A 12,098-nucleotide genomic window follows, 5' to 3' on the forward strand; every position below is an offset into this window, starting at 1 on the left:
TCTTCATTGCTTTCTATTTCTCTCCTCGTGTTTGACAAGGTGTTTACAAAAACCCGCTTTCACAGCCGTATTTCCTTTCTCAGTGACTGTCTCCATCTCCGACTTACCCGTCGCGGATTTCAACTCAAATTCCATCCCTCATGTTTCGAACCCACCCAGGATTACAGGTATCTCCAGGACATACAACGCTCCTCGGATTGCTGCTCCCGTCACATTCTGAGATCCACACTCAGTGCCTTGCGCCGCCATATGAACACACTCGACCTCTCCCTCCAGCAGCACCGCCGCACCCTTTTCCAAAGCTGCACGTGCCCCCAGTTTCATTTTATTCTTTGTCTCATCCGATGCCTCAACAAGAAACTTTTTCTCTTTCTCTCAAGTGCTAAGGAACGCAAGCTCCAATGACTCATCGACACTAATACCCATCCAGGACCCTCCAATCCTACCTCTTCCTCTATCCCCACCCCATCTTCCAATCCCAGCCCCGGCCGGGTATTCCCCTCTCTGACGCTGAACGTTCAGTGCACAGCAAAGGACTTAGTTTCATACCCTTATGCCTTCATCTCAATGAATTTCAGGCTCAGCACGATGCTGAACTCTTCTTCCGCCGCCTTCATCTCCGTGCTCACTTCTTTGGGCAGGAGTCCTCTCCCCGCTCAACGGATCCTTTTATCCACCTCCAATATTCTCCCTCCACCTGGACTCCTCCCTCTGTATTCTTACCTTCTCTTGACCTTTTCATTGAGAACTGTCAGCATGACATTAGTCGTCTGAATTTCTCTGCTCCTCTCACCCATTCTAACCTGTCTCTCTCTCTGAACTTACTGCACTCCGTCCTCTCAGGTCCAACCATAACATTGTCATCAAACCCGCTGACAAGGGTGGTGCTGTTGTTGTCTGGCGCACTGACCTCTACCTCGCGGAGGCAGAACGTCAATGGGCAGACACTTCCTCCTACCTCTCCCTGGACCATGACTCCATCACTGAACATCAAGCCATTGTTTCCAGGACTGTCACTGACCTCATCTCCCCTGGAGATCTTCCTTCCACAGCTTCCAACCTGATAGTCGCTCAAACTCGGACGGCCCGCTTCTACCTCCTATGCAAAATCCACAAACAGGACTGTCCCAGCAGACCTGCCCCACGGAACTCATTTCTCGCTATCTTGACTCCCTTCTCTCTCCCCTTGTCCAGTCCCTTCCCATCTACATCCGTGATTCCTCTGACACCTTACATCACATCAACAATTTCCAGTTCCCTGGCCCCAACAGCCTCCTCTTTACCATGGACGTCCAATCCCTCTACACCTCCATCCCCCACCAGGATGGTCTGAGGGCTCTCAACCTTTTCCTTGAACAGAGGCCTGAATGACCCCATCCACCATTAGTCTCCTCCGTCTGGCTGAACTTGTTCTCACACTGAACAAGTTCTCCTTTAACTCCTCTCACTTCCTCCAAATAAAAGGTGTGGCTATGGGTATCCACATGGGCCCCAGCTATGCTTGTCTCTTTATGGGGTATGTGGAACATTCCTTGTTCCAGTCCTACTCCAGCCCCCTCCCACAACTCTTTCTCTGGTACACTGATGAGTACTTCGGTGCTGCTTCATGCTCTCGTCGGGACGTGGAAAATTTTATTAATTTTGCTTCCAATCTCCACCCCTCCATCATTTTCACAAGATCCATCTCTGACACTTCCCTTCCCTTCCTTGAACTCTCTGTCTCAATTTCTGATGATAGACTGTCCACCAATATCCATTACAAGCCTACCGACTCCCACAGCTACCTCGACTACAGCTCCTCACACACCGCTTCCTGTAAGGACTCCATCCCATTCTCTCAGTTCCTTCGCCTCCGTCACATCTGTTCTGATGATGCTACCTTCAAAAACAGTTCCTCTGACATGTCCCCCTTCTTCCTTAACCGAGGTTTTCCACCCACGGTAGTTGTCAGGGCCCTCAACCGTGACATCTTTTGGTTATCTCCTTCTATCACTGTTTGCTTGTCCCAACAACCACCACCCCCCCTTCTCTCTTCCCCACCCCACCCCCTTAAACCAGCTTATATTTCACCCCTCTCCTATTTTTACTTAGTTCTGTTGAAGGGTCATGAGGACTCGAAATGTCAACTGTGGTCTTCTCCGCCGATGCTGCCAGACCTGCTGAGTTTTTCCAGGTATTTTTTATTTTTTGTTTCAAAACTACTTCATTGGCTGTAAAGTGCTTTGAGATGTCCTGAAGTAGTGAAAGGCTTGAAGAAATGCAATTTTTTTTCTTTCTTTAAAATATCAGATAGATTTTAAGTGACAGGTAAATGATGTGAAGAAACAAAGTGAGAGTGAAAAGAAGCCTGGGGAGCTCCTGAATTAATGGGGAAGTGTCTGACAATGTACCATTTAACATAGCACAGATGGTATTAGGTACCCTAAATATAGCCTTGGTGGGAGGGCATTAAAACGCATGGTGCAAAACACTATCAAATGTTTTGGAAGTGAATGAGGTAATGACGGATGAATTGCCCAAGTGTTCAAAAGCGGAATTCGAAAAACGCACACTGAGGACTACAAGTTGACCAGTGGAAATGACCATGCTAGCAAACATAATTACAGCAAAATTCCCTATTTGGAAGTTTACAGCAACATCCATAATGTTTCTGTTTTAAGTTTTCTTTGGTTTCAGTTTATGTTGTTTGAGTCGATTGCCTGTCTTACTAAAAGTAATACTCTGCTTTCACCTTATTGATACCAGTTAATACTTTATAAATCACTTTGAGATTGCTGTGGTCTTGGGACCACAGTCTCACTACAACTGCATAGCCCTAAAGCTTATAAGCAGCATGTGTATTTGTTCAAAAGTTCAGTATCAAAATTCACAAATTAGAAAGTAAAGGTTAAACTGCCAATGGGCTGCATCTGTTGAGGGTATACCATGGGATTCGCATTTCATTTCATGATAATTTGAATTCTGTTTTTTGACATTTTTTAGCAACAGTCCTAAATTAGCTCAACTGTTCAGAGTTTAAACAGTTGTAATTTTGCTCATGTACTGCCATTTGGCATCTGCCTTTAACTTCCCCTTGCTGTTAATGTGAGTGCTGTGTGCACAAATTCATAAATGTTCAATAACAGAGTCTTACAGTTAGCGAAGAACAGATGTGTTTAATTCTGCACCACTTTAGCAGAATGGCAGCAACAGATGCACTAATTTCATATCCGACACGTTGCAATTATCTATCACCCTTAAATACAATGAAGGCCTTGCATAAGGTTTCTGCAGTGAATATACTGATATATTGACATTTTAGTCCATTCTAGCCTGGAATAAAATTACGTTGAACTTCTATATATCAAAGTAATTTTGTGGCTCCGTTCAGATGCACTTGTCTGCTTCTGGTTTGACCTCGTTCTCTTCGATTCTCTATTCAGCCTCCTGCAGCCCCAAGCTGCCATCTTTACCTGAGCTGTGTTTAAAACTGGTCTGACCTGCCTGCTAGAAACTACACTCAGGTGGCAATCCACAAATCCATCCACTCTCGCTCTCTCTCTCTCTCGCTCTGTCTGACAGACTGAGCCCTCATGAGGAGCAGTCCGCATGAATGTCACAAGTTATTCCTATCTTTGCTACTGGGTCTGTCTGTTGGAATTTGGCAGCATGGAAAGTGGTTGATCTCATTGCCACTGCCATATTGGTGGTGAGAACTCTAGGCTGTCAATAAAGAGGCAGTATTCATTTGAAAGCTATTTAATACACAAAAAACAGGAGCAGGAATAGACCATACAGTCTGATGAGCCTGCTCATCCTTCAATATGGCCGTGGATGATCTTGGGCTTCAACTCCACTTTCCTGCGTGTGTGTGTGTGTGTGCGTGTGCGTGTGTGTGTGTGTGCATCCACCTCTGCAAAGACCTGAGAAGCAAGGGAACTTGTGAAGGTTCAGGTAGGAAGTTGGTAGTGGAACTGCTAATGTAATCTGAACCAGCGCATGTAAGGCATCACTGGCGCCTAGGCATAAACTGCATGCTAAGCCTCAGATAGCTTCTTGACACGGAATTAAGGCCAAGTTGTTGTTCGTGATTAATGTTCTTATACAGTATTGATCTCAGTATTCTTATAAAAGTTTTATCTGCATAGCGTCGTGAGAAAATTGGCACACCCTGCAGGGGAATATTAGAGAAAGAGGCCATGAAAGGTCTTTAATGAGGTTAATTTCTCCACCAACATTTTTTATTTCTAGTTTTTCAAGCCTTAATGCCTTTGAGCACTCCTATGAATAGTGCTGACAACAAATTTTATCTTCAGCTATTAACAGAGCTTTTCTTAGCCAGTAATGCCGTGAGCCAAACGTGGATCCACAGCAGTGTGCAAGTGGTTCAAGGAATTGAGATGATGCTATGAAGCACAAGATTGAAATTCGATCAGTTTATCAACTTCATCACAGTCCCATTATGTCTTATTGTCTTAAAATACTATTTTTTTAGAATGATCATGCCTTCCTCAATGTGGAAAATTGGGCTTTATTGTAAAAGATGCAGCGAGCTCAAATTATCAGCTTTAAGATTGATACTGTGAATTGGACACAGTTTATACTCAGGAATGTCTGTCTTTCAATGTGAAAAAGCCTCTAAAGATATCACTCTTTAATTGAAAAAGAACACATTTTGGTGTTCGGGATTATGCATTGGCCGGAAGTAACAGGAATTCATTTATTTGGAGGAAACAAGCATTGAAACTGTGTTGGTTTTCTGAACATTCTCCGTACAGTAACTAATCCCATACATGGGAATACTGCTCTTACAGAATGTTTCTCCATGATAGCAACTGCCTTGGCTATAAGTTGATCAGCTGGAAATACCATAAAGCAATGCCTGCTTGTGTGTTTTATTTTCAGCTGGGTTATCTAAGAAAGGCAGAAAGGCCAAGCAAAAGTAGAATATCGCCATGTGAGCTAGTCACGATACACATCCCAACTAAACTGCAGGTTTCAAAACCACAGGGATTTCAGAATCCCTCTGGTCGCTATATGTGGCAATATCATTCAGGAACATTTTTTGTGTTCACTATTTATATCAACCGGGTAAATGTATTCAAATATGCCTCCAATTTCACTGGAAATAACAAAGGAGAGCTTCACAAATGGATCCTCCTCGTCACTGAAAGTATGTTAGAAGAAACCTTTACTCATTATTCCCTATATCTACTAAAAGGTACCTGACTTCATAAGTAACCTTTAACAGTGGTGAAGTTGCTGAACCAGAGTGAACTAGTTCTCTTTCAAGTTCCATGTGAGACTCCTGCCAGAGGCACAAGGAGCGGAAGTTAATACTTGTTATTTGCAATGTTAATTCCAGGAGATTTCAAATGTGGGAGATGTGAAAGCTATTTTCTGCACTAAAGGAAATCATTCTGCCCTTTTGCCTGCCACATTGTCAGCACCACCTCTATAACTTGGAAATGACAGCTCCCATACTTTTATAAAATACCATATTCCAGGTCTGTGGCCTCAGCCAAATGTAATTGACAGTCTCAGAAAAAGTGACACCATGCTGTCATTGTAACAACCACTGTGCTTTAAGGCTTCCCACTCTGGGTAAAAAAAAGGCATCTGTCCCACTTGTCAGAACCTGAAATTACACCATTGACAGACAGTGTACACCAAATATACTGTCTTTTCTTATGCTACACATGCCAGTCTCAAGTCCTCTTCCAGCATTTGTATTCGGCAACATCTGTAAAAGAATAAAGTCAGTAATCTCTCATTTTGGACTCAAAATGTTAACCCTGTTTCTCTCTCCACAGATGTTGCCAGACCTGCTGAGTTTTTCCAGCATTTTCTGTTTTTATTTTATATTAGTAAGCTCTTTGCTCTGGTGGTGGGAAACTCCTGAATCACACCAGCGAGAATTTTTATTTGCCTGCGATGAGTCCAATTAGCGGAGTTTACTTGTATGCATCGCAGGAACAAGGCTGAACTAACAAGAATGAATGCGCAAAAACTTCGTTGCCTGCATCTGATAGAATACAAACCATTATACAGTGTTTCGCTGGAGAATGGGGAGGGCAGTTTGTTGACACATGAATTTTGTTCATGAAAAATAAAAGCTGTCGCTTGGCAGATTCCCAATAATCCCATGCCTGTTGTTTACATTTTGCATGTTCAGTTCCAGAGACATTTGCTAAGGTGAGGCCAGTGTGGCTTGATCCCCAGGGTCTGCATGGTAAGCTGTCCAGAGTGGCATTAAAATTCCAACCAAATTCATGTTATGGCCGAAGCTTTCCGGACCCATTGACGTTGAGCATCATGGCAAGCAGCTGTGTGTGTGTGTGGGGGTGGTGGGGGGAAGGAGGAGGAGGAGGAGGAGGAGGGAGGGGGTTGGGGGGGTGTGGTACAACATGGCGAGAAGGCCATTAATCCTACTAATGGGATACAAACTAAGACTCAACTGGAATCGACCCCGACGACACCAGATTTACTGTGACACCGGCAGGGAAGCACGATGGCCCAGAACTCAGAAGTCAGGACTTACATAGAGAACCTTGCTCAGGTCATGTACCTCATTGGAAAAGATGATGCTGGAGCCCTAAGCCTACTGGGCCCTGGAGGAACACATGAGTCGCGTGCTGGGCAGATCCTAATGCACATGGATCTGCTGCAAAGCAGCCCTCGGAAGGTGGGAAGACGCGTTGGATGCATCGGGCCTGCTTCAGAACATCACGGTCTTACCCATGGGCTGCTACGGATCATTGGCAAGGGTGGGGGTAGAGGAAAGTCTCTTGTGAGTGGGAGATGAAGGTGTACTGCGAGGGGGAAGAAGTTGTCAGGGGTGAGGTTGAGAGAGGGGAGGAGGGAGTATGAGGGGATGAAAGGGTAATGGGGGAGAATGCAGGAAGTGGGGAGGTAGGTGTAAGGGGGAAGGAAGTTTGAGATGGGGAGGAGTTTGTTGGGGGACGGAGTCCAGGTGGAGGAGGGAGTAAGGCTGGCGGAGGGAGTAGTAAGGTGAAGGAGGGAGTAAGTGGGGGAGATGCCCAGACGAAGATGTAAGGGAGGGGTCTGTGGAGCCAATGACTGCCTCCTGGGGACTGAATGGAGGGTGGGCATGACAGGAGGGAAAAATGAGCATGAAAGTGAGCAGAGGGATCTGGAAGGGTAGGAGTGTGAGTGTGCGTCGGTTGCAGTAGAAGCGACAGCAAAGGTGGTTGGTGGGGACTCAGAAGCAGACACAGACCCTGGCGGTGGGAAGGAGGAGGTTGGAAAGGTCAATGTGGATGGGGGTGGGATTCTCAGGAAGGTAGAAACACGCACATTCACCTGGACATCCTGGAAAGACAAGGGCTCGGATTGATAGGTGACGGTGGAGAGGTGGAAGGTTATGTCAGTGGGGTTGACACTGAATTTTTTTTTTCTTTTTTTTAATGTCAAATGAAAGATTTATTTTAAAGTTGCAAGTCAGAATGCATTCTGTACACCCTCAACAGCTCAAATCCTAGCATGGACACTCAGCATGCATAGAAAAAAAGTGACAGCATTTCATTTTTTAATAGAATTTATTTGGGGGCATATACAAATAATTATTGATGTTGATCCTTGGATAGCTTAGCATTTTAAAGAACTTTCAGTGTCATTCCCATGTTACTTTTTGCCGGCATCAACGTTTGCTTTAGCTGTGCCCCGAACTTTCTTCATTCTGTTCTTGCATTCCTTTCGCTGTTTTCTGGAAACCTTCTTTCTCTCCAATAGGCCATGCCTTGCCAGCCTGTGTTTGGGCTCATTCTTCTTGGCGTAATCCAAGGAATCATAGAACATGGCAAATCCTGTTGTTTTGCCACCACCAAATTGCGTCCTGAAGCCCAATACAAACACAACATCTGGCGTTGTTTTGTACATTTTTGCCAACTACTCCCTAATTTCTGTCTTGGGAACTGTGGCTTTGCCAGGGTGGAGGACATCGACAACCATTTGCTTGCGTTGGAGCAAGCAGTTTGTCATGAACTTTCTTGTTCTGATGGTCACAGTGTCATTCATCTCGACTGGCTCTGAAGGCGCATCCGCCCTCACGCCTTCTCCTCCCTCCCAGAAACATGATAGGGTCCCCCTTGTCCTCACTTATCGCTCCACCAGCCTCCGCATTCAAAGGATCATCCTCCGCCATTTCCGCCAACTCCAGCATGATGCCACCACCAAACACAGCTTCCCTTCAGCCCCCCTGGTGGCATTCTGTAGAGATCATTCCCTCCAGGACACCCTGGTCCACTCCTCCATCACCCCCTACTCCTCAACCCCCACCAATGGCACCTCCCCATGTCCACGCAAAAGATGCAACACCTGCCCCTTCACTTCCTCTCTCCTCACCGTCCAAAGGCCCAAACACTCCTTTCAAGTGAAACAGCATTTCACTTGCATTTCCCCCAACTTAGTCTACTGCATTCGTTGCTCCCAATGTGGTCTCCTCTACATTGGAGAGACCAAACGTAAACTGGGCGACCGCTTTCAGAACACCTTCAGTCTGTTTGTAAGAAAGACCCAAACCTCCCAGTCGCTTGCCATTTTAACACTCCACCCTGCTCTCTTGCCCACATGTCTGTCCTTGGCTTGCTGCATTGTTCCAGTGAAGCCCAACGCAAACTGGAGGAACAGCACCTCATCTTCCGTCTAGGCACTTTGCAGCCTTCCAGACTGAATATTGAATTCAACAACTTTAGATCTTGAACTCCCTCCTCCATCCCCACCGCCTTTCCGTTTCTTCCCCCTTCCTTTTGTTTTTTCCAGTAATTTATATAGATTTTTCTTTTCCCACCTATTTCCATTATTTTTAAATCTTTTATGCCCTGCTAGTCTTTCCATCCCACCCCCACTAGAGCTGTACCTTGAGTGCCCTGCCATCCATTCTTAATTAGCACATTCATTTAGATAATATCATCACCTTCACCACTTCTTTGTTCTTCTGTCTGTGACATCTTTTGATTATCTGCTCCTATCACTGCTTGCTTGTCCCTACAACCACACCACCCTCCCCCCGCCCCACAACTTCTCTCCCCACACCCCACCCCCCAACTTAACCAGCTTATATTTCACCCCTCTCCTAATATTCACTCAGTTCTGTTGAAGGGTCATGAGGACTTGAAACGTCAACTCTTTTCTTCTCCGCCAATGCTGCCAGACCTGCTGAGTTTTTCCAGGTAATTCTGTTTTTGTTTTGGATTTCCAGCATCCACAGTTTTTTGTTTTTATGAAGGAGGAAAGGAATCGGTGACTAAGGGATGGGAAAGGTCAGGGGAGTTGAGCATAAATCTGACAATGACCATAGTTGCTGAAATCAAAAGTGAGTAGAACTTCATGTTGGGTGGGCACAGATGCTGCATGTGCATTGGAGTGTGATCAGTGAGTGGACGGAGATGCAGGTCAGCTCAGATGGACAACTGAAAGAGAACACCAGCAGGCAGCATTGAAAATGCTCAGGATAGTGAGATGAATGTGATGGATGAAGGCTCCACGTACGTGGGAAAGTACTTGCATGAGGCGCTGAACGCACACACAAACACACACGCGCCCACAATCACATACACACACACATGCACACGCACACACACCTCTCTCCCCAGAATCACATGGACCAGCTGTGTGCAGCTGAACTGCTAGTGGCGGGGGTGGGGGGGGAGAGTGGCTCAGGGGTAGGGCTGACAAAGCCTGTCAATGAAGCTGAAAGACATCATCACATTAAAAAGTGAAAGTGAATATGTTTTCAGATTATGAAGTGACAAAATGTGTTCATCCATGGAACCACTTGTTATCAGAATTTCTTAACTTTTCTAGGCCTACCACTCCTCCTCTGACATCCACAGCAGGGGTGGAGACAGCCTGTGCAATGGTTGGCCCCGTTGCCTCTGATGACTTTGGCATTCATTCTCTTGCTTTGGCTGTCCTCCTATGGGCCAGCTACTCCCTTTGCGGTGACAGAGGACAAAGTTGAGGGGCTCACAGGCAAAGGGGACTCAGAGGGAGTGGACAGCCTCTGAGATTCCTGAGTGGATGACCCAGGGGTGTCCTGCTGCTGCTCCTCCTTCCTTCAGGTGCCTGAGGGCCCCGGCCTGACACCTTGAGGGGAAGGAGCAACTGGGGAGGCTTTGAGATGCCCCATTTTCCTCTTGCATTGTCACTGCAGAAACTTACCTATGGTTACCACACTAGAGTGTAGGTTTGTGCGCATCTCTGCATTCTGCTGGGCCAGCGTCTCCATGCCATCTGCCATCCTTCGCATGGAGACCTCCATGTGCGCACAAGTGGGTCCTATTCATCAAAAAGCAGGCGGGTGCACTCGTCCAACACATGTGCCACTTTGCTGGGGGCTTCTATAAGCTCCATGTGATGTTCCCTTGCCTTTGTTGACTCTCCAGGATGAGCTGGAAGGCCAAATCCAGAAGCTCATTATCTGACTCGGACCTCACAGATGCCTTTTGCCCAGCAGTCCTCGGGTGTCGGGGAGCTCGGCTGAACCTGCCTCCAACTGCTGCAAACATGTGTCCGTGCGGTGACCACCAGATTGTGAACCCGAGCCTGCTCTAGATCTAGGTCCCACCGAGGTGTGTATCCCTGCAGTGGTGGAGGGTGTGGGTAACACTGTGATGGGTCTCCCAGGCTGTTTACTTCCAACTCCTGGAAGGATGAGGTGTCCTCTTGGCTGGAGTGAAGAAATGATGGAGCTGAGGGATTGGCTGGCTGAGGGTGTCAGTTGCTTGGCAGAGCTCCCTGTGAACCAAAGTGAAATAATTAGTGCCTGGCAGCAGAGTCAAAAGCAGGAGAGGGAGAACTCACAGTTACATTGAGAGAGAGGGATGATGTGATGCAGGATCTTCAGGTGGGTGTCACTGTCACTGTCACCACAGGCACGGTCCACATCCTCACCAGACAGCGCGATGATTCGCTCCTCAAAGTGAGCGAGGGGCCTAATGTGGGCCATTCAATCCTTGGTCTGGGAACTCTCCCTGCTGATGTGAACAGGCTTCTCCTGCATGGAAACAGATGGAGAGAGTGTGAGCAAGACACATGACATGCATGGAATGTTTGTGTGGGCAGCAGAGCCATGGACAGGATGAGGTTGCAAGCTGCAGAGGGTATGTGCCTGATGGGGATGTGAGGGTGTGTGTGAGAGTTAGTGGTGTTGTCCCTTGAGGTGTGAGATCCCTGTGGATGTGTGATGGATTTGTGAGTGTGTGAGTTGAGAGTGAGGAGAAGAGTGAGTTACTGGCAGAACGGATGAGATCATTCATCCTCTTCCTGCACAGGCTGGCTGAGCTCCTTTGTGGTCCGGTGGTGCTGAGGCCGCTGCCACTGCCTCCCAGGGTGGATTGGTGACTCTGGAGACCTTCTGCGGTCAGGGTGGGAATAGAGAACATCATGGCAACCTTCCACTGCATCCAGCTGGTGCTCCAGAGTGGTGTCACTAAATTTTTGGACTGCTGTCTTCTTTGCTTTTAGGGACCTCTGTTGCCTGGAGCAGCCCTGGTCTGTAGACATGAAGTAGGCGTGGGCCCTGATGCGCTTTAAATATGGTGCCCAGAGTGAGGAAGCACTGAGGTCACTACATGGCGGTCAAATTTGAGCCTGGCCACCAGTGATCTGGAGTGTTTCCCTGAAAGGCTGGATCCTCTGGGGATGGGATGATACGGAGTGAAAACCTGCCATTGCAGCTGACTGATAAAACAACCTTTTCTCCCACCCACTCACACTTTGTTCAAATCTGGGACAGTTCCGCCCTATGGGCTGAATTTTGCACATGACTTTGCGGCGGGGGGGGCGGGGGGCAGCTGATCAGCGCAGCCAAATGGGCCGCGCCACCATTTTGCTCGGGCGGGCCAAGTAAGGCCCGCCCAGCGTAACAACCACCGAGAAGCACTATGCGCTTCCTGTGTGGGTGGGGGGGCGGAGGCGTTTCTCCAATTGCGAAAGTGAGCTCTTTTGTGCATGCACATGAAAGAGCGCACTTCTCCCTGAGGCTAAGTGCTGCCTCAGGGAGATCGCTGCAAGGTTTTCAAAGTTTAAAAATAGAAAAATAAAAAAATCATTAATATGTCCCCCTCATGTGACAATGCCACACAAGATGGGACATG

General features: G+C 47.1%; 1 protein-coding gene, 1 long non-coding RNA gene and 1 pseudogene across 2 annotated transcripts in view; 1 reads left to right on the forward strand and 2 right to left on the reverse strand.

The window, feature by feature from the left end:
- The window catches only part of sntg2 (syntrophin, gamma 2), a 1,105,459-nt gene that overhangs the window by 1,017,788 nt on the left and 75,573 nt on the right, over positions 1-12,098 (reverse strand). The gene's annotated exons all lie outside the window — the stretch shown is intronic.
- The window catches only part of LOC121277935, a 44,796-nt gene continuing 36,334 nt past the window's right edge, over positions 3,637-12,098 (forward strand). The window contains exon 1 of the long non-coding RNA XR_005943006.1: positions 3,637-3,933. This is a non-coding gene — a long non-coding RNA (uncharacterized LOC121277935). The remainder of the gene's footprint in view (positions 3,934-12,098) is intronic.
- On the reverse strand, positions 7,520-8,027 carry LOC121277933 (annotated as a pseudogene).

The sequence above is a fragment of the Carcharodon carcharias genome, chromosome 5 (genome assembly GCF_017639515.1).
Source record: "Carcharodon carcharias isolate sCarCar2 chromosome 5, sCarCar2.pri, whole genome shotgun sequence".
In the NCBI taxonomy this organism is placed as follows: Eukaryota; Metazoa; Chordata; class Chondrichthyes; order Lamniformes; family Lamnidae; genus Carcharodon; species Carcharodon carcharias.